Below are 21,284 nucleotides of genomic sequence, written 5' to 3'. Positions count from 1 at the left end.
ATGCTTTAAAAGAAATTGTCCTGATGCGCAACCTATATTCTGGAAAAGAGGCTGCTGTAAGGACAGAATATGGAGAAATCGATTGGTTCCCCATTGGAAAGGGTGTGAGACAGAAGTGTATTTTATCACCCTATTTGTTTAACCTGTACGCAGAACATACCATACGGAAAGTAGGATTGGACCAAGATGAAGGAGGTGTGAAAATTAGAGGGAGAAATATCAATAATTTAAGATATGCAGACCTGAACTTACAAGATCTGAACAGGGTGGTTCATGACAGATGCTATTGGAGGTCACTGATTCATAGGGTCACCATAAGTCGTACTCGACTTGAAGGCACATAACAACAAGAAGAGAAGGATGCCCTTTCCCATTTAACTGCATTTTCATGTGGTGTTTCTCCCTCACCATTCTGCTCCTCTGATTATCTTGGTGTTAACTGTTTCACTTCAGTACAGGCAAAGGAAGCAGGATTTGCAGGCACCGCCAATTAGCTGACCGGTCAGTGCTTGCAAAAGCCCTGTTCCTTTGCCTTCACTGTTTGATTTCCAACCACCCAGGCAAAGGAAAACACTTCATCTGATGTCATGGTGATGTTAGGTGACTGACAAGTGAACATCTCCACCTAGCTGTGAAAATGACCCATGTATGTTGGGGGAGGTCAGTTCCTCATCCCTGGCTTTGCAAGAGACTTACCAGGTATTCCCTGAAACTACCATTTAGCTTCTACTCCCAGAATTGTCGCCCCACACTGACCATTCTACGCATGTAATTTAATTATGCAACCATATGAGTTGAATTTGCTTGTCTTAGTTTTCTTTCCTTGTTCATTTTTTCCCTTTTGTAGCATGCCTCTTAGATTTTAAGTACTTTGGCAGTAAGGCAATATATAGATAATATATGCAACATTTTTGGTGAGTTGAGGTGAGAAAGAAGTGCAGACATCACCTAGCACTACCATTATTTTTCATGGTAATTATTCTGCTACAGTGACCATGTGTTAACTTCATTAGGGGAAGCTTTGTACCACTGTTAATGCCACAGCAACATCAAAACTCTTGCAAGGGAGAGTATCCCCTCTCCCTTGCAAGAGAGTATCCATAGAGAGTATCCACTGGTGGTAACCTCAGAATTCCTTGTCACATAGTTAGAACTTCTCAGTGGGTAAAAATAGAAGGTTGCTGCTTAAAACATCCAGTGTTTTAGCTCTGTAACATGGAAAGGGGATAATCTACAGCCAGGCATGGGCCAGATGTCACTACACTCTCACGAGGGATCGTTGTTAGGCTTCATTCAGCTTGTGGCTGGCACCTACAGATTACTGGCTTCCCACACAGTTAAAGTTGCCTTGTGGGACATTTTGAAGAAGCAGCCTCCAACCATGCCGTAAGTGGTGGTCTGTCTGCATCCTCGTTTGTTTCTCTGAAACTATGGTCTCATTTGTGCAATGCAATAAGGCAAAACTATTGCTCAAAGCCATTATGATCCTGTCTGGTAATTTTTTTTTTTGCTGTGGTCTGGCACTGAGCAAGAGAAGTGCCATCCATACTCTGGTTCATGGTTATGCTCTTCCCTCATGAACCACGAGTTGTAGCCACGAATTGGGGGAGGGGAAAGGAAGGAGAATGATTCCATTCCTAGTCAGGCTAGTCTCAATTTAGCCTGTGGCCCATACACCATCTTTAGAACATGTAAACAGTTTGCTAAAGAGCTAGAATTAGTCCCTTCACACATTGAAATAACTATAGTTGGTTATCAAGCACTAGCATGAAATGGAATGAGTTGGTATGAATTAAGCCAAAACCATTTATGAATGCGGACCAGTATTAAATGGGACATAACCTTCAAAAAGGTTTCCAGATGTTGGGATTGGACAAGATATGTAGTTAGCATTTTTACTTCTCTTTCCCAAACATTGTTTTACATAAACTTCTGGCTTAGAGAGCCATTTAGAATGGTTAGAATGTTGGAGTGTGACTAGGAGACTAGGGTTCGAATCTCCACTCAGCCAAGAAGGTCACTGGATGATCTTGGGGCAGTCACTGTCTCTCAGCTTAACCTACCCCACAGGGTTGTTGTGAGGATAAATTGGGGAGGGGGAGAAACATGTATACCACCTTGAGCTCCTTGGAGAAAATGTAATAAATAAATACTACTAGTAGAGGGCTAGCCGAACTGTTGAACTACACCACTGCTGATGACAGACCATCATTAGATGGTAAATCTGAACAATTTCAGATGATATCTGCCCTCTCTCAAAGTAGTTGGGCCAGAAACATCAAAAGAAAATTTTCTTGTCCCCAGGAAACAAATTAGAGAATAAACAGAATTGCCTCTTGGTTTACTAGTCTCTGAGATTTTGTGGCCTTGGTCTGCCAAATGAAATTAAGCAGCTGGAATTGTGGCTTTTTGCTATTAAAGCGATATCCAAGAGCAGCTAGTTAATTGACTGTGACTGCCGTTTTCAATTGAGTGGCTTGGGACTATATCTTTTAGCCTGGTGGTAGCTAAAATGGGCTAATGACCAATTTATGTTCTTCAGTACCAGAAAATGAATAGGCATTAATTTTTGTCGTGAGCACTGGGATGGTTGTTTAATGTAATTTGAGAGATTAAAAAATAAATCTGTATTGCTGGAAAGTGTTCCATGGAGGAAGGAATTAGCATAATGTTCTGCTACATAAATTCTTGTGCATATTCAGCAGCTATTTTTCTTTCTTTTTTTAACATTCACAAGACTGCTACCTACATTTCTGTGCAGATGTCATTTTGTTGTGTGGAAAAGCCTTCTTAATGATGATGTGGAAGAATTTAGCATTATAGGAAGTGAAAGTTTTATGAGCTGTGACATGGTAGATCCTACTAGATATTGCTTTCAGATTTAGTTTGGGGCCTAAGAAAGTCTTTGACTTTCTTAAAGCAATCTTTTCATTAATGTAGAGAAGGAAATGGGAACCCTTCGTCCTCCAGGCATTGACTACAACTCCCATCATCCCTGACCATGGGTCATGATGGCTGGGGCTGATGGGAGCTGGAGTCCAGCAACATCTAGAGGGCCACAGGTCCCCCACCCCACCCCTGGTGTAGAATATATAATTTGTTTTAACTTTTTGCCAAGTGCATGGCCATGGAATCAATCAGTAAAGGTAGCCTTGTTGCCTGTAAACAAAAATAATCCATATTATAGCCTGAGACATCACCCAGGGATATTTTTGATGCTTCTCTTCTTCTATTTGTTATAAAGTATCTAATATGCGCTAGACTCGTACATAAATCACAGTCTAAGAAGCATGAAACAAACAGAGAGAGGGACTGGAGGAAAAAGGGGTTTCTTGGCTCTTCATATCAAAACTTAACAATCTTCCACAGTGCTGGTAAGGCAAGTGGCAAGAAAGGAGAGGGCCTCTTTAATCTGTGGTACCCTGGCTATAGAATATGGTCCCAGGTTGTAGTCTGGAGGCACATGAGGTTGCCACCTTGCTGAAGCTAAGTAGGTGTGGGTCTGGCCAGTGCCTGGATGGGAGAAAAGCAGGATATAAATGTAAATAAAATATACATCTTCTCACAAGAGGTACCTGCGCACTCCTCTTTTTAGGTGCCAGGTTAAAATGTTTAATTCTCTCAGTCATTTTAGGATTTCATTTTAGGACTGTGTTGCTAGAAATTCTTCCACTCTGCTGTTCTATTGTCTCACTGTTTTATTGTTTTAAAAATAATGTAACATCAGTGTGCATGGTGCTTTGGAGGCTATATGAGGACAGGTCTCTGCTGCAAGGAGCTTACAATCTAAAAATCAACACGGGGAAACAGAAGAAGAGGATGGAAAGCGAGGCAGAGGCTGAACAGGAAAGTGATATGATTGTTTCAGTTGCATGTGCTTAGGATGAGTTTTAGTAGGGTGTTTACATTTTATTATATATTTTTATCATGCGTGTGTGTTGTAGTTGCTGTTGAATTTTTAGATTGTACCATAAACCATCCTGGGGTAAGATTTTATGAAGGACGATCTGCAAATATCTTAAATAAGCGGGTTGACTTGGGGTGTCCTGCTGTAAAAGGATTTTTGCTTGTTCATGAACTTGGAAGCAGTTACTGCTAACAGCATGCTCCAGTTGCACAACGAAGAGCATGTATTACATGATGGTTATAAACCCATTCAGCCTTGTATTTTATCACCTTGCATGTTTGGGTCTCCACTGAGAAGTTCCACAGAAATCACTGTTAATAAGATTACTCAGAATGTGCTGTCCATATCTGGTATATTTTTTAAAAGAAGTCTCCTAGCTCCTAAGTTTTTGTTTGTTAGTGACTTGATTACATTTCTGTATCTCAAATTTTGGCAGGCATGCTTGTGAATGAGATGTAATCCAACCCCCAGTGTTTGTTGTTTCTGGATTGTTGGACTGAAGAAAGTAATAGGAATCCAGTTTGTATAATAAAAGTGGTGGTTTTTCCCACCTTAACAAACAACCTGTATGCTTGCTTTAGCTGTTCCTTTGTGCATGACAGAAGCATGGATGGAAAAGTATGAGTCTATTAGCAAACTGACAAAGGAATGCTTGATTTTTGTTTTGAAAGAGGAAAATGAACATATTAGATTCCCCACATTGCTCTGGCTGTACTTCTAGGTCTCCTTTCGCTGTTTATCTACACTCTTTTCCAAATGGCTTAAGATCAGGGCAGAAGAGATTCCCTCCCTTTATAGAAAAGTTTTCTGGAGTGGTTTAACAGTCATTCCCTCTTCCAAGGGAACTCTGGGAATTGTAGCTCTGGGATGGGAATGGGGATCCTCAACAACTCTTAGGACCCTTAACAAATGGCAGTATGCAGGATTCTTTAGGGGAAGCCATGACTGTTTAAAGTGGTATGATACTGCTTTAAATGTATAGTGCAGATGGGGCCTAATACACAGCTTTTACTCTCTTGGATAACTATACTCCAGATTCAGCTGATCAGTCCGATCATGTAAGAGTTATAAGCCTTAGTTTCCCTTAAGTGAAAAAAATAATAAAAAGAAGCAATTAACAAACATTAGGGGTTTATAATCCCAGCTGCCTGAAGTGTTATGAGCAGCTGATTCAGAGTTTAGTATGCTGAGTTGCTGCTGTTCACATAAGAACTGTTGCAATCTTTTAAGTATAAACTATTATCTTAGCGCTGTTCAAACAGTGCTCTCTGCTGGCCTTCCTGTAGGGACCTTTTGAAACATATTGGTCTTACACAAATGTACTGTGAAATCCTTTTTGTGCGTGTGATGTTGACATTGTGAACATAAAAGTATTAATGCAGCTTACTAACATGAAAGCATAGGCAAAGAGGCAGTGGAGAATATTTTTTAAAACGGTGAACGTTGGCAATGCCAGGAAAACAGTAACACCCACCATTGCTTGGAATGTTTTAGGAATCTTTTGCTCTGTTTTTCTCTGAACATTAATAACTGCTGATGTTTCTCCTTCCTGGGAAGCTTGGAGGGCATAGCCCCAGTACAGTGCTGAATTAAAATATTCCAAAGGGGTTGAAGTTTGGCTGTGCCTGATCATATGAAACAGAAGCCTCTTTGTACTTCCCTAGAAAGAAGAGACTCTTTGGTGATATCCCGCTGAGTTATACTCAGAGTAGACCCATCAAAATAAGTGGTCTTGTTACTTAAGTCCATTAATTTCAAGGGGTCTACTTTGAGTATAACTAATGTTGGCTATTGCCCTCTACTTTTTTCTAAGTTTTGAGAGACAGGAGGGGGATTTTGTTTACTTTTTATTATTAAGAGAAGAATACTGTAATTTGTTTCATTTTCAGTCAACTGCAGTTACTTGTTTTGTCTGAACCTGAACAAATGATGGTTAGTACAACTATGGTTTAGAGTAATGACTCAATTTCAAACAGTGATTAAAGATGTTGAATTGCTTCCTTGGACCAGTCTTGCCTTGGACCAATCTGGTGCACTCCATATGTTTTGGACTACAAGTCCCATCAGCCCAATCCAGCATGGCCAGTGGTCACAGATGATGGGACTGTAGTCCCAAACATCTGGAGGGTACCAGGCTGGCTACAGCTGTCCTAGACCACAGTTAACAATAACTACAGTTCGTGGTTTGCTTTGACATGAGTTAGCTGAAAACGGAAACAAAACCTTCCAGTCTACTCCTGAATCATGTGTTAAGAGGAAGAGAGGGAAGACAAAAGCCTGTGGCTTGTAGATTTTATTTATTTATTTATATATTTATTTATTATTTGATTTATATCCTGCCCTTCCTCCCAACAGGAGCCCAGGGTGGCACATGTGATATTAAACTATGGTTTAACATTACATATGAAGCAGACCATATAGCAACACTGTGATTTAGGTCACTAAAGTGATCGTATGGAAAGATACCAGTAAGATGCGCTTGTCACCTTGAAGCAGAGAGACTGGGAGAGGTGGCAAAAAATGCCTTTAATGTGGCTTGCATGGTCCAGATGCATTGCTTAATCATGGTTAATGCAAACTCACTTCAAGTAGCAGTTTCCCATCTTGTTTCTGACAGTCCTTAATCATGGTTTTGGTATTTAGATACAACTCTTAGCCATGGTGAAGAAAAACAACCTAAGATCACATGTTATGTGTGGGTCATTATGATTTCCTGTTACCATCAATTGTGAGAAACTTTGGGAGCTAGATGGCTTTTACTCAAACACAAGCCATTTCCTTGAAACATTCTTAGTTTTATTTTTACTATTGTTTAAGTTATTGAGAATTTGACCTGCAATAATTATGTTAGGGAAGATATTATTTCTTTGTAGGTGACAAAACATTTATTTTCATAGCACTCTCTGAGGAGGATACCTGTACCTGTAACAGGTATACAACCCTTATGTGTATTTTTAGCTTCCTTGAAGTCGATTGTTTTTGCATTTGTTTAGTCTGTGGGTTGTGTAATTCATATTTAAGTCACTTTCGGAGGGTCATCAAAGAGAAAATGTAACTGGGTGTAAGCAGGAAATAAGAGACTTCACTTGTTTTGACTTGTGGGGTGTAGCTAAGTGATCATATTATTGTGCTGTTTATCTAGCTTCCGGATAAACTGGCCAGTCTTCCCACGGACCATGAAGGCTGAATATAAAAAACCTGATATAGATCTTATAATTATAGTTTCTCAATTTATTGGGCTAAAAAGTACACTTTGTTATAAAGGTGCATGTGCATTCTAGCGAGTAACAGCCTCATCAAAGGTTGTTGAAAATGTAACATTTAGAAAAGCTGTGGGGAACTTCTGGCCTTCCAGATGTTGTGTTGTTGTTATGTGCCTTCAAGTCGATTACGACTTAAGGCGACCCTGTAAATCGGCGACCTCCAATAGCATCTGTTATGAGCCACCCTGTTCAGATCTTGTAAGTTCAGGTCTGTGGCTTCCTTTATGGAATCAATCCATCTCTTGTTTGGCCTTCCTCTTTTTCTACTCCCTTCTGATTTTCCCAGCATTATTATCTTTTCTAATGAATCATGTCCTCTCATTATGTGTCCAAAGAATTATAACCTCCATTTCATCATTTTAGTTTCTAGTGATAGTTCTGGTTTAATTTGTTCTAACACCCAATCATTTTTTTTTTCACGGTCCATGGTATGCGCAAAGCTCTCCTCCAACACCACATTTTAAATGAGTTGATCTTTCTCTTATCCGCTTTTTTCACTGTCCAACTTTCACATCCATACATAGAGATTGGAAATACAATGGTCTGAATGATCCTGACTTAATGTTTAGTGATACATCTTTGCATTTGAGGATCTTTTCTAGTTCTCTCATAGCTGCCCTCCCCAGTCCTAGCCTTCTTCTGATTTCTTGACTATTTTCTCCAGTTTGGTTAATGACTGTGCCTAGGTATCGATAATCCTTGACAAGTTCATTGTCCTCATTGTCAACTTTTGAAGTTAATCTCTCCTTTGCTAACTGCTTTGCCTAAGGGCAATCCTGTCGATTTGGTGTCGATCGGTCTAAGTGATGTGTCATCTTATGTCACCACTAATGTTGCAAAGTTTCTTCTCATTTCAATGCAAATTAGGAAAAAATGTTGTCACCCCACTCTTTAAAAAATTGTTTATGGGTATTTGGAATTCTGGTAGCTCTGTCCCCTAAATATCTAAATCCTCCATGCTGTATGTTTGCGATTCATTCATGAAGTGAATCTGCATGATTAAAAGTCCTACGTCGCAATTACCTATCTAAAGACTGAGCTCTGAACAGGGCTGTGGAGTCAGAAGCAATTTTGGGTGGAGTCGGAGTCGGTAGAAATGTTCCGACTCCGACTCCTTCATATATGGCAAATGTATATTAACTAGTAATAACAAATTTACTGTAGTAAAATGGTAGCACAAGACATTTCATCACCACCACGTGAATCCAGAGCTTGGAAAAGTTACTTTTTTAAACTACAACTCCCATCAGCCCCAGGGATTGGGCTCGTGGGAGTTGTAGTTCAAAAAAGTAACTTTTCCAAGCTCTGGATTCACGTGGTGGTGATGAAATGCCTTGTACTAGGGGATCCCAGAGAATGCAGTAATTACCAAACTATTGCCTTAATATCCCATGCAAGTAAAGTAATGCTCAAGATTCTACAACAAAGGCTCTTACCATATATGGAGCGAGAAATGCCAGACATCCAAGCTGGATTTAGAAAGGGAAGAGGCACCAGAGATATATTGCAAACATACATTGGATAATGAAACGGACTAAATAATTTCAGAAGGAAATCACCCTGTGCTTTATAGATTACAGCAAAGCATTTGATTGTGTAGATCATGAAAAACTATGGAATGCTTTAAAAGAAATGGGGGTGCCACAGCATCTGATTGTCCTAATGCGCAACCTATACTCTGGACAAGAGGCTACTGTAAGGACAGAATATGGAGAAACCGATTGGTTCCCCATCGGAAAGGGTGTGAGACAGGGTTGTATTTTATCACCCTATTTGTTTAATCTGTACGCAGAACATATCATACGGAAAGTGGGATTGGACCAAGATGAAGGAGGTGTGAAAATTGGAGGGAGAAACATCAGTAATTTAAGATATGCAGTAAATTTGTTATTACTAGTTAATATACATTTGCCATTTATGAAGGAGCTGGAGTCAGAGTCAGACAGTAGAAAAAGAGAGGAGTCGGAGTCGAAGGTCTGGTGTACCGACTCCACAGCCCTGGCTCTAAATTAGGAAGTCCCCTGTTTTGATTCTTGGTTCTGCCGTGAATTCAGCAGTTGGGCTTAGGCGAGTCTCTTCCTCAGCCCCCGCTGCTATATATAATGATGTTTGTACCTTCCAGGGTTGTTTTTAAGAAGGATAGAAAGTTTGCAAATTAGTAGCAATTCAGGATTCAGTTGTAAGAATAAGGTTATTGCTTTGAAATAGAAAATAACATTTTTCATCACTAGGCACTTGTGGCATGAAAGAGGATTGATAGTGTTTTCATATCTACTTATGAGATCCTACCTGGAACAGAAGCTGCTGTCAAACTAGTTTGGGGTGTTCTGTGCCCTGTCTAGTCTTGCTGACCTGCTGTTTTGTGCCAGTACCCTTGTTGAACAGGAACAGCAGCAAGAGGCGTGCCTCCAGCTTCTGCAGAACAACATGTAAGGATTTTTTTTTTTATGGTTGTCACATGGAAATAAAGCCCTCCTTTTGGAAGCTTCTTTCAAAAGGAAACGCCTGTTAACATTTGAAAGACATTAGGTTTTGATTGCTGCCCACAGAGCAATCCAGGTTTTCCCAACCTGGTGCCTCTAGATGTTGTTGGACTGCAACTCTCATCAAGCCCCAGCGTGTGCGGCCGGTGGGCAAGGATGAAGTGAATTGTAGTCCACAAGATAGTCTTACCCTTATATACCCAGTCAGTCACTGCGTTCTGGAAGTGAGGGCCTCCTGCAGATACCATCTCATCAGGAGGTCTGTTCTGCGCAACATAGAAAGCGGACCTTTAGTATTGTGGCACTGACACTTTGGAATTTCCTCCCCTTAAATATTATACCTACGGCCCTACTACCCTGAACATGCCCTATCTCGGAAGCTAAGCAGGGTCAAGTCTGGTTAGCACTTGGATGGCAGACTTTCTGGGAATACCAGGTGCTGTAGGCTTAGAGGAAGGCAATGGTAAGCCACCTCTGAATACCTCTTACCATGAAAACCCTATGAATATATCCAAAAGATTCATAGGGTCGCCATACGTCGTCATCTACTTGAAGGCATATAACAACAAGAACAAAAAGTTAGACAGACATCATCTCTATTATCTTTTTGATGCTTATTGAAGACCTTCCTCTTTCAACAAGCCTTTTAAATAGAGATCTTATCCCAGTCTGCATCTGTGTTAGAACTGTTTATTAAGATTTTTTAAATGATGTTTTGTTTTTAAAGATGTTTTTTAGTGTTTTATTGCATGTTTGCCACCCTGGGCTCCTTCTGGGAGGAAGGGCAGGATACAAATAAATAAATAAATAAATCTGGAGGGCACCAGGTTGGGGAAGGCTTCTCTAGTTCTGGAAGGCAGGTCACTATTACCTCATACTCCAGTGTCAGGCTGAAGCTGAGGGTGTGTTGCTTGCCGAAGAGACCTTGTAGGAAGTCGTTGCAACTTCCAGTCTGGCTTTGCCTGTTGGATTTTGACCAGCCATTGTAAAGGCATATCAAAGTTTGCTACACATTTGTAGACTAGTTTTGCTCCTACGTGCCTGCAACCCTGGCACATGAAACTTTCTCACCCTGGGGAGGATTTGCTTTCAGCCATGGGATACTTTCTGTAGGATCTGGAAGGGTGTCTTGGCAAGCACTGGAATAGTGAGGGTATTTATCATAAACTCCCTGATAGTGGTTGCTTCTTCAGCACTTCTATGAAGTATGCAGGTTTGCATGCATTAGCAGGAGCAAGTGCTAGCTAAGTGCTCTGTATGGGAGGAATTTTAATTTTGTATGTTATAGTTCAAGGTAAGAGTTTTTTCTTTTGAAATAAAAATAAAATAAATATAAGTGTGTGGGTGTGTGAATGCACATGCTCAGTGGGATGCAGCTCTTGAGCGCTCACCTGCTACTATATGTGGACCTTTGGGGGGGGAATGGTTGCCCACCCCTGCATTATTTAGTTGGAACAAAGTAAGGACAGAATGTTGCTCTGTGGGTGCTTTAATATTGGGAAGTCCAGTCCTTGTTTTATGTGTGTTCCAGTTCACCAGGGTCTGCAGGAGTTCCAGGCCAGGCCTTACACAAAGCTCTAGAGGTCACGCCTTGAGGCAGCTGAGGACATGGATTTCTGGTGGGGTTTTCCTCATGCCTAAAGTTTGGTTGAGTTTGTTCTAAATAAAATGTTTAGGTTGCCATACTTTGTGCATAGAGTACATCTTATACATGCCTTATTATGCATGGTCCAAATTTGTGAAATCATTGTCAGGCTGATTACCTTCAAATTGCAAATCCCAATATTGTCAGATATAAGTGCAGATTGAGAGTAGAGACCAGGCTTGAAAGGCAGCAAATGCATGGAAGCTTACAGGAGGAAAGAAGGCGCAGAAGTACTAGACAGTCTAGAATAGGGGTCACCAACCTTTTTGAACCAGTGGGCACATTTTGAATCTTGAGAGCCTGCTGAGGGTGCCAAGAGCAAAATGGCTGCCATGGGAACATAGCATAACACAAAATGGCTGCTAGGGAGGGCAGGGCATGACATGACTTAACATAAAACAAAACTAGAGGAAATACAATCATAGCTGCTACCCCCTTCCCCCCCCCCTCAAGCTATTTTACCAGTCAGCTGTCTCCTGTTGGTCCTGATTGTGGGAATACACTTGATAAAGGTACAAGAATCCTGTTTTCCCTGATGACAATTCTAAACCAGCGTATAGGCTGCCAAGTTGTTCCCTTTTACCTGGGAATCATTAAATACAAAGAGACTTAATTCTGAAGTAGGCATGTATACCACTGTATTGTAAGTAAACTATTTTTGTTGTTATGTGCCTTCAAGTCGATTACAACTTATGGCAACCCTATGAATCAGTGACCTCCAAGGGCATCTGTCATGAACCACCCTATTCAGATCTTGTAAGTTCAGGTCTGTGGCTTCCTTTATGGAATCAATCCATCTCTTGTTTGGCCTTCCTCTTTTTCTACTCCCTTATGTTACAATGGCTTTTAAATTGTGCCTGGACATCTGCTCCAGCACAGCAGAAGACATGCCTAAGTCTTTTTGCAAACTTTTCACATTTTGCATTTGCCATTTGGGGAGAGGGTTCTTTAACATATTTCCACAACACTCAGAATTCGGAATGTGCCCACTGGTACAAAAAGCTTGGTGATCTCTATTCTAGGGAGTACCTGGTCTCAGATGAACTCACCACTAGAAAGATGCATCTTGGTTACTAGGCAAAAAAGGAAGGGCAAACTACAGAGTTTTTAAGGATTGTTAAAAAACAAGCAGGAAAATTAAGAGGGAGGGGAAAATAGAAGCTCTTTAAAACCTCAGGGATTCATATTGCTTGAGGTCCAAACAACTCACTTATCAATCACAGCTCTGACTTAACTCATTGGCTAAAAACACTGCAGGGCGGGAACAGCCAGACTGGTACATTTTACAGAAATTGCTCAAAAGGGTACCTGCACATTTTGATTCATAACTTTCTTTCTAGGAGGGCTAGAGACTTACTTTTTTTTAAATGGAAGTTCAGAGTCTGGGGCCCATACTGGGGGTTCTAATGAATGCTTTTATGGGTGCCGGGTTAGAGACCTCCATCTAGAATATGTCTAGAAGTGGAGATGAGCAGAGGGGTAGCTTGGTAGAGTCTCTCTCCCCCACCCCCCGTTGATTTGGCAAAGGGAGTTCAGTAGATCTTGGGACTTTATAGCAGGTAATAAAATGCAATTAGTTAGTTGGGATCTCCAGTTGTTTTCCAGAAGCAGAAGAATAGGGGTTTGTGACTGTATTTCTTTCCTCTGATCAGTGGTTCTGTCCTTCAGTGAATGGGGCATCAGTCCATTTCTTTCATGGCTGCTTGTGTAAGCTTTACAGCCAATACTACTTGTTTATTGGCCAAGTGTGCTGGTGCAAGAGTATACCACAAAATCACACAGGTTGTCTAGCAGAGCTGTGTAAATATATATGAATGCTTTGCTGCAAGTACAGATACTACCTTGCTGGTGTCCTCTTCCCTATTTCTCTGTATTTTCCTTATAACTACTGCATATTTATGATTTGCGCATAGCAGTTGAGGGATGTTGTACAACAGAATAATATCACCTTTTGCCTGTCACTCCCAAGTTTAATGGGTGACATTAAACTGGAGATTCATGTCTTGCTTTTTGTTCTGCTCTTCCTTGGATTTGATTGCTGTGTAATAGGGAAAGAAAACCTGATGTTGCAGAAAAATATGTTTTTGCTAGCTACTGTTCTCTAGCAATCTTTTAATATCCGTTCCATTGTTGTTGTAGGCAGCTGAGCATAGAGGAAGCTGTAGTGTGAATCCCAGCCATACTGTACTGGGACAAGAGCTGGATGGAAAGGTTGGGGCAAATGCACAGGAGGGTCAGTCCAAAGACAAAGGCCCCATGTGCAGCATACATTTAAAGCAGTATCATACCACAGTAATGCCTTCCCTCAAAGAATCCTGGGAACTGGTTGTTTGTTAAGGGTGCTGAGAATTGTTAGGAGACCCCTATTCCCCTCACAGAGATGTTCGAATCAGGGACTTTCTGCATGCAGAGTAACTCTTGTGCCACTGAACTACTCTACATCTTCTCTCAAGCCTTGTGCCTAGGGCAGTGTTTTTTGTTTCCCCATATATAAATATAACTGATAAAGTGAGCTCTAGTCCAGTGGTTCCCCACCTTTATGAGTATGGGACCCCCTTTGTAAACTCAAAAAAATTCGTGACCTACCCCCATGCTAATTGTAATTTTAGTCTCTGTTAATTGAAAAAAGGGTGCATGGCAAAATCATATGTCCAAATATCCCTTTCCATTAAAAGCTCCCTGCAGAGAGGGAGGTGTTGCTTTCTTTGCTTAATGTAAAGATCCAATCAAACTGGTATCCCCCTCCCCCCTACAGTCTGAAGATGTACAGTCCCATCTTCCAACACCAGTGGGTTATAGTGTTGGACTAATAACCAGGTTCAAATCCCCACCCAGCCGTGAAGCCCACTGGTAGACCTTGGACCAGACACAGTCTCTCAGCCTGACCTATCTCACAGGATCTGTGTAAGAATAAAATGGAAGGGGGGGGAACCATGCGCACCATATTGAGCAAATTGGAGGATAGATGGGATATCAATGCAATAATTAAATAAATAAATACATTTCAGCTGCAGTATGTGAACCCCAGCGTCAGCCAACCTGCTGAGCTTTCTTTTTCTTTTTCTTTTAATCAAAAGCAGCAATGTGTTGGTGGTGGGGGTGCTAGATTGTGCACTGCAGACAACGAGGTGCACAGATTGAGGATGAGGGTTAGTGTTTTTAGGCCTTAGGATGATCATCAGAACTGATGACTTTGTTAGCATGCACTTGGAGAATGAAAGCAGAGGAGAAGACAGATCAGCACACGCACACACACATTTGCAGGCATGCATGCATTCGGGCACGTGGGAGGGGGGAAGTCCTCAACTGTTTCAGCGTGTTGGAGAGAGAGATTAGGGGGTGGTGGAGTGTAGGTGGAAGAAAGGAGGGATGCTGGCACACACACTTAGGCTCAGAAATGGAGGGTGAGCAAGTCTTGAGCTTCCTCACTGCTTCTTGGCCCTGTCTGGGCTAGAGGCCAGATCTGGGCGACCTCGCAAATATGAATAATTTTTAAAAGGAGGTGGCAGTGAAGCAGGAGCCAAAGAAAGGCAGGCAGGCCGGCTGCCAGGAAGGAAAGGGGAAAACAGCCTGTTTTTGCTTCACGAAAAGCGCTCTCCTCCTGTTCTGAGCAAGGGCGTCGTCAGCAGTGGCAGTGCGAGGAGACAGGAGTCGGCGATAGTAATCCCTTCCTCTTCCTGGTAGCTCTGTCCTCAGCCCTACCCTCGACACACCTGAAAGACACTCTGCTGCTTCAGCAAAAGCCCTCCCCTCTTGTTTGGAGCAAGGGGGAGTGGTCATCTGCAGCAGCAGTGGGGGGCAGACAGCATCCAGGGAGGGAAGACTTAAAATTAATAATAAAAAAATTCATTTCTTTACTGTTCACAGCCCCCCCAGATTACTTCACGGCCCCCAGGTTGGGAACCCCTGCTCTAGTCCATGAAGGTTTATGTTACAATAAATCTGTTAGCTTTTAAGGTGCCATGTAGACGCCTTGAATACATCTGGCTGAATTTCTGTGTGGGTGCAAAATTCTGAGGTCGGTTATTTGTCATGTGGTAGTTAAGTAATCTTAGCAAAATCAAAGAGGGTAGAAGCATTTTATTTTTATTTATTTGACAATATTTATGCACAAAAAAAACCTAAGCAGTGTATATAAAACAATATAGCACATTCATTAAAAATACAGATTAAATCAAGTGTTACAAACAAGTTGAAATAAAATTTATGAAAATATAAATAAAACCAGCAGTTTAAAAACAAATATACATGATAACATTATATGTTAAAATTAGAATTGTAAATCCTTACTTACGACTCTGGTCACTTTTATTTTATGCAGCTCTTTCAAGGTGTAAGCTAATTGGGCAGAACTTGGACAAGTTACTTTTTTGAACTACAACTCCCATCAGCCCAATCCAGTGGCCATGCTGGGTGGGGCTGATGGGAGTTGTAGTTAAAAAATGTAACTTTTCCAAGCTCTGTAATTGGGATAGTTATATGCACATGCACATGCACATGCACACACTCTTTTTAAGACTTTCAGAACTATTTTCCATAAGTGGAATTAACAGAGTTTCTATCTATAAATATAAACCTTTGCACAATCTGTGAGCTATGAAGGAGGAGCACAACCATGTCTTGGCTAATGAGATTAAAGGAAGATAGTTTTGTTTTCTAATGGGTTTTCTTTGTAAGTGTGAAATCAAAGTGTGTGCTTTTTTTCCAGTTGCGCTGCCAACAGTTATGTGATTGGGAGGGGAAAGTATGCACTAAGTACCACCTAGACTGTATTGCATGTCATGTATCTTGCAGAGTATTTTTTTAAAAAAATAGCAAAGGCAGGGAGTGTAGCAGCAAGGCAGTCAGAGGCATATAAAAATTTCCAGTGTGCAGAGTTTGATGAGAAAAGGAAGGAAGGGGAAAATATGGAAAACTTCAATGAATTCAAAGGAAAAAGCATCTTGCCAGTATTTTGGCTGTGACTATATCTGAGCTGCCTTTTCCATTCTCATTTTCTAAATCTCTGCTCGCAGCAACAGAATTGACCTGATTGTCATCAGTTGTATAGAAAATGTATACATTTTCTTACAGCAGTTTTCACCTTTCCTTATGACAATTTTTTTTAACCCTGGTTAACTTTCACTCAGTGCATAGCGCTTGGGGTTGCCACCACGTATACACTTACTAGAAAGCACAGTTCTTTGGAAAGTGTACACATGATATATTTTTAAACACCTGTTCATTCACACATTCGGCAAGTGTATACTTAAAAACAATTCTTAGGTTCCCATCTTTAAAAAGTGTAAGGTCATACCACACTGGTTAGCCTGTTGTGCTTTACACCACCAGCAGCTTATTTCTCTGAAAAAAATCTTAAAACAATTAATTACCAGAATAGCCAAATCAGGAGACCTGAAAGATCATCTCGCCACTTAGCCAGTCTCTGGTGTGTTCTGCCCAACATAGTGTTGTGGCACCTATCCATTAGAACTCCCTCCTGTTACATATCAGAGAGGCACCTTGTCTATTGTCTTTTTGAGGTCTGCTGAGGATCTTCCTCTTTCAACAAGCCTTTTAAGTAGCTACCTTTCTCAGTCTGCATCTGTGTTAAAAACAATTCTGTTTTTAAGGTGTTTTGCTTTTAAGATGTGTTTATTGTTTTTTTACTTGTTGTTTGCTGCCCTGGGCTCTTTGGGAGAAAGGGTGGGTTATAAATTTAATAAATCAATAAATCAGTATGTATATAAATGATTAAGATACATTGTTTAATATGTAAGGCACAGAACTTCTGTTGTTTGTTTTTATTTGTGGCTTGTTTTTTATGTACACGGCTTAGAAATGCAAATGCTTAAGCTGTATATAAATGTTTTCAATAAGTGGACTTAATACATCCAGGACCTGAAGGAAGGGGGAGGAAATGGAACCATGGGAAATGGATACTTGATTTGTCTGTCCCATATCACCAACTGGCACATGCTTTGTATGTCAAAGGCATCTGCATGTAAGGCTGAAAATATCTCCTGTCTAAAAGGCAGTGATGAGGCAGTAAAAGCCACCAACTTGGATGGCTTTAAAAGAAGGTAAGGCTATCAGTGGCTACTATGATGTCTGTGCTCTACCTCCATAGTCAGAGGCAGTATGCTTTTGAAAACCAGTTGCTGGAAGCCGCAGGAGGGGAGAGGGCTGTTGCACTCAGGTCCTGCTTGCGGGCTTCCCAAGGGCATCTGGCTGGCCACTGTGAGAACAGGATGCTGGACTTGATGAGCCTCTGGCCTGATCCAGCAGGGTCTTCTTATGTTCTTAAAGCCTGAAATGTCGCTGCCAGTCAGTGTTAACAGTACTGAGATAAATGGACCAATGGTCTGACTATGTGCCTATATATCATTGGGAAGCAGGGAAGGGGATTGTTGTAAAAATATTAGATACCTTTCAGTAAACAATAAATAAAATTAAAAACCTCAGTAAAGCTAAGTTGGAGAAATGCAGGTTATGTCTGCGAGAACATGTTCAAAAGATTCTGAACCTGGAATGGGGAAAAAGGAAACTGTTGTAACAACTTTTAAGCAGCAATCCTCAACAAATCTTAACAGAAACTCTCCTATGGAAATGAATGGACCTCATTTTCTCTCTCTCTCTCTCTCTCTGATTCAACACACACTGAACATTCTTGGATTCAAATAGTTGAAGATTAGGCCTCCTGAAACCTTAGTTGACCTAATGAGTTCAAAAGCTTCCTTTGTATTTTTTTAAAAATTCTACCAATCCTTGATGCAAATCAGTGAAAAGCTGTGCGATGCATGTCCTAATATTGGCTCCAAGCATAACAGGTTTGTGATTAACTGTTCAAGAATGTTTTAGTTGCTTATTTGCTGTAGTCTAACAATGCCCTTGGCTCTGTACCACATGCTCTCTCTGTTTCAGAGTTTGCAGTCTGATTCATCTGGCTAGAGTAAATAAAGCACGCTTGGAATTAATGAACTGCAAGCCAGAGGGAAGACTTTGGCTCTCTGGCTACTATGAATTCCTTGCCCATGCTCTGGTCACCTCTTGTCTAAAACAGATGACTGTAACTTCTTCCTCTTTGCCATTTCTCTAGCCATGTCCTAACGTGCTTGCACGATTTTGAAATATTTCTAGTAAGGACTTCCCCCCCCCCTGACTTTGTCCACTAAGACAATCTAACCCTCTATTTTCATCTCTCTTGCTAGCTACCTGTCAGTCTCCATCGACTTCAAACTCCTGATCCTTGGCTGCGTTCCAAAGGAGGTGTTTATATGTGAGTGTAAGGGAGTAATTTGTGTAAGGGAGTTTCCTTTGTAGTTGCTCCCTTATTCAATAAGGCAAGCTGCTGGTGCTTTTTGAAGGCAGATTATTTATTATTATTATTATTCATTTATTATTATTTTATTACATTTTTAGACCGCCCTATAGCAATAAGCTCCCAGGGCGGTGTACAGCATAATAAAACAGGTTAAAATACAAGTGGATGTAAATACAATACACAATAAAACATAATTAAAAATTTTCAATTTTAAATTCAAATTTTAAAATTTGCCTCCCCATGCTGTGGGTGAGAGCCCCCTCTGTGTGTAGTAGTCCGTATACCCATGCAAACATTTCCTCTGGATCATCGTGGGTGTTTAAACTGGTCCACTCTGACTACATTTTCCCTGTTGTCTTCTTTTTACTCTGAAGGTTGTCATTTAGGGAGCATGGGAAGGTTTCATGCAGCATTAAACACGCCCTGGTATCTTGCTACACAGGGCTATGTCTTTCTTAAAGGATCCGTAACTCAGTGCTAGATAACAAGTAATCCCTGGTACCTCCAGTGAAAGCAACTCTACTACTAGAGCTTAGAAAGACTTCTGCCTGAGACCTTGGAGAGCTGCTCCCAGTTGGTGCAGAGGTGGGGTTGGGAACCTGTGTTATAAAGCTCCAGCTTCATCATGTTGCTGCCTGGGATGTAGATACCATCTCAAGCTCCCTAGCCCTTTTCTGCTTCACTGGCAGGACAGTGGATTGTTTGAGTCAGAAGATTTGGCCAGCTAGCTTCACCCATGAATAGTAAGAACTTTTGACCCAGCTGTGGATTTTTTCATAGGGAAGCCTGTTTAGTTGGAAGCCTCTGTTGGTGGTGGATTGTTGACAGTAGGCTGGACCCAAAGCAGAGCTTGGAAAAGTTACTTTTTTGAACTACAACTCCCATCAGCCCCAGCCAGCATGGCCACTGGATTGGGCTGATGGGAGTTGTAGTTCAAAAAAGTAACTTTTCCAAGCTCTGACCCAAAGGAGGTCACTTGTTTGGTGTGTCATGAGGTCAAGGGCACTCCCCAATGGGTGATTGGTAATGGATGGGCTTGCTCCTAGGTGACAGATTGGAATAGCCATGGTGGATGAGTTGTGAGTTAACCTGGCTTTGTGGAATGGTGGGGAGGTGTGGTGAGAGTATGAATGCAGGTCACAGATGTGAGCAATTTGGTGATTTTACTGTTTGATTATTAATTGAATTGAATTGAATTTATATCCTGCCTTTCTTCCCAAAGGAGCCCAGGGCGGCAAACATATCAACAAAACAATGTAACGACAAAAAGAAAAGCATTCCAGACAAGTTGAAAACATTCTAAAACACAATTATAGTTAAAAACATTTTATGTTTTTTTATCATTAATTTTTATTCAAAGTTTCAAAAAACAAAACAGAACAAAACAAAACAAAAACAAATTAATAACTAATACAATAAAATAAAATGTTGACTTCCGATTTGTCGCAGATCAGTTATAGATCTATAATATATAACAAACCTGTCTCTTAATATATTACAAAATCACTTTCCTCCAGTAGTTATCTTAATTAATCATCAAATCTCATTAACATTACTTTATTCTTTCCGCAAAAAGTCAAAGAGAGGCTTCCACTCCTTGAGAAATATATCCATCGATTTTTCTCCAAATAAACATGTCAATTAATCCATCTCATCAAGTCTGCTAGGTCCAGTAGTTTCAATAGCCATTCTCAGTGTTAATTCCATCTTCCATCTCCATCCTTGCACCCATAATAATCTTGCTGTCATAGTCATAGTAGTCATATAATAAAAGTCTGATAGGAATTTCTTTCATCACAAATATTTCCTTGCCATCAATTCCGAATGTACCACTGAAATGTTGTTGTAAAGCTGCATCTCTGCTCCTCCTTTCCACAGAATTCACCATCACATCTCCCGAGAGTTTTTCCATTGTCACACATCTGGAATTAATTCTGTAAACTTTCTCCATTTCAAGTTCCATCAAATCCTTCCAATCCAGGAATTTTTTTGAACTGTTGATATCTTTATCTCTAATCTCTTCACCAATTCCTTCAAGGACAGCGCTGAATTCCAAACAGTGATATTTGTCTCCAGGATCCATCACAGCCATAAAATCCAAATCTTTTTCCAAGTCCATATTTGATATATCTATTCCAATCTCCAGGGCTTGAACCTTTCCTTTAGTTTTTCTTTCATCTTCTTTTATTTGTCCAGCCGTATCTTTGGTCTCATCCACCTCCCCTCTCACAGAATCCTGAATTTCCATCAGCTCCTGTCTCATTTTGCCAAATTCACTTTTCATCTCTTGTCTGCTCTGTCTCAGCTCCTGTCTTACCAGCTTAATCTCATTCATTATTTTCTGAAACATATCTAAATAGAGAACCCCTTCCTGTACATCCAGGGTCTCAGCCTCCTTCTTGATTGTCATTCTTAACTATTCCCAAGCAAAGAACAGTTTATTTCTTTTTCCAGTCACAAAGGAGTTAATCCTCCAAGCCTGCTGACATCACCCTCTAGACAGCACAAACCGCCTTATCTCTTATGTGTCCAAAAGTGCAAAACAAATTTAATTCACAGCATCCAAAAAATTAATGGCATAAAAAGTAAGCAGATTCGTCAAAAAAAAAAAAAGTAGACCAGAAAAAATAGTCTCAAATGTCATAAAATCAGATTTCCTCTTTAGATTAGTTGCCCCTCATCC

At 40.7% G+C, this 21,284-nt stretch overlaps 1 protein-coding gene across 4 annotated transcripts in view; it reads left to right on the top strand.

The window, feature by feature from the left end:
* PARD3 (par-3 family cell polarity regulator) overlaps positions 1-21,284 on the top strand; it is a 770,287-nt gene that overhangs the window by 76,921 nt on the left and 672,082 nt on the right. The gene's annotated exons all lie outside the window — the stretch shown is intronic.

This window comes from Rhineura floridana, chromosome 10, assembly GCF_030035675.1.
Source record: "Rhineura floridana isolate rRhiFlo1 chromosome 10, rRhiFlo1.hap2, whole genome shotgun sequence".
Lineage (NCBI taxonomy): Eukaryota > Metazoa > Chordata > Lepidosauria > Squamata > Rhineuridae > Rhineura > Rhineura floridana.
Note: the sequence above shows the minus strand (reverse complement) of the source record. Positions and strands in the feature narration are given on the sequence as shown.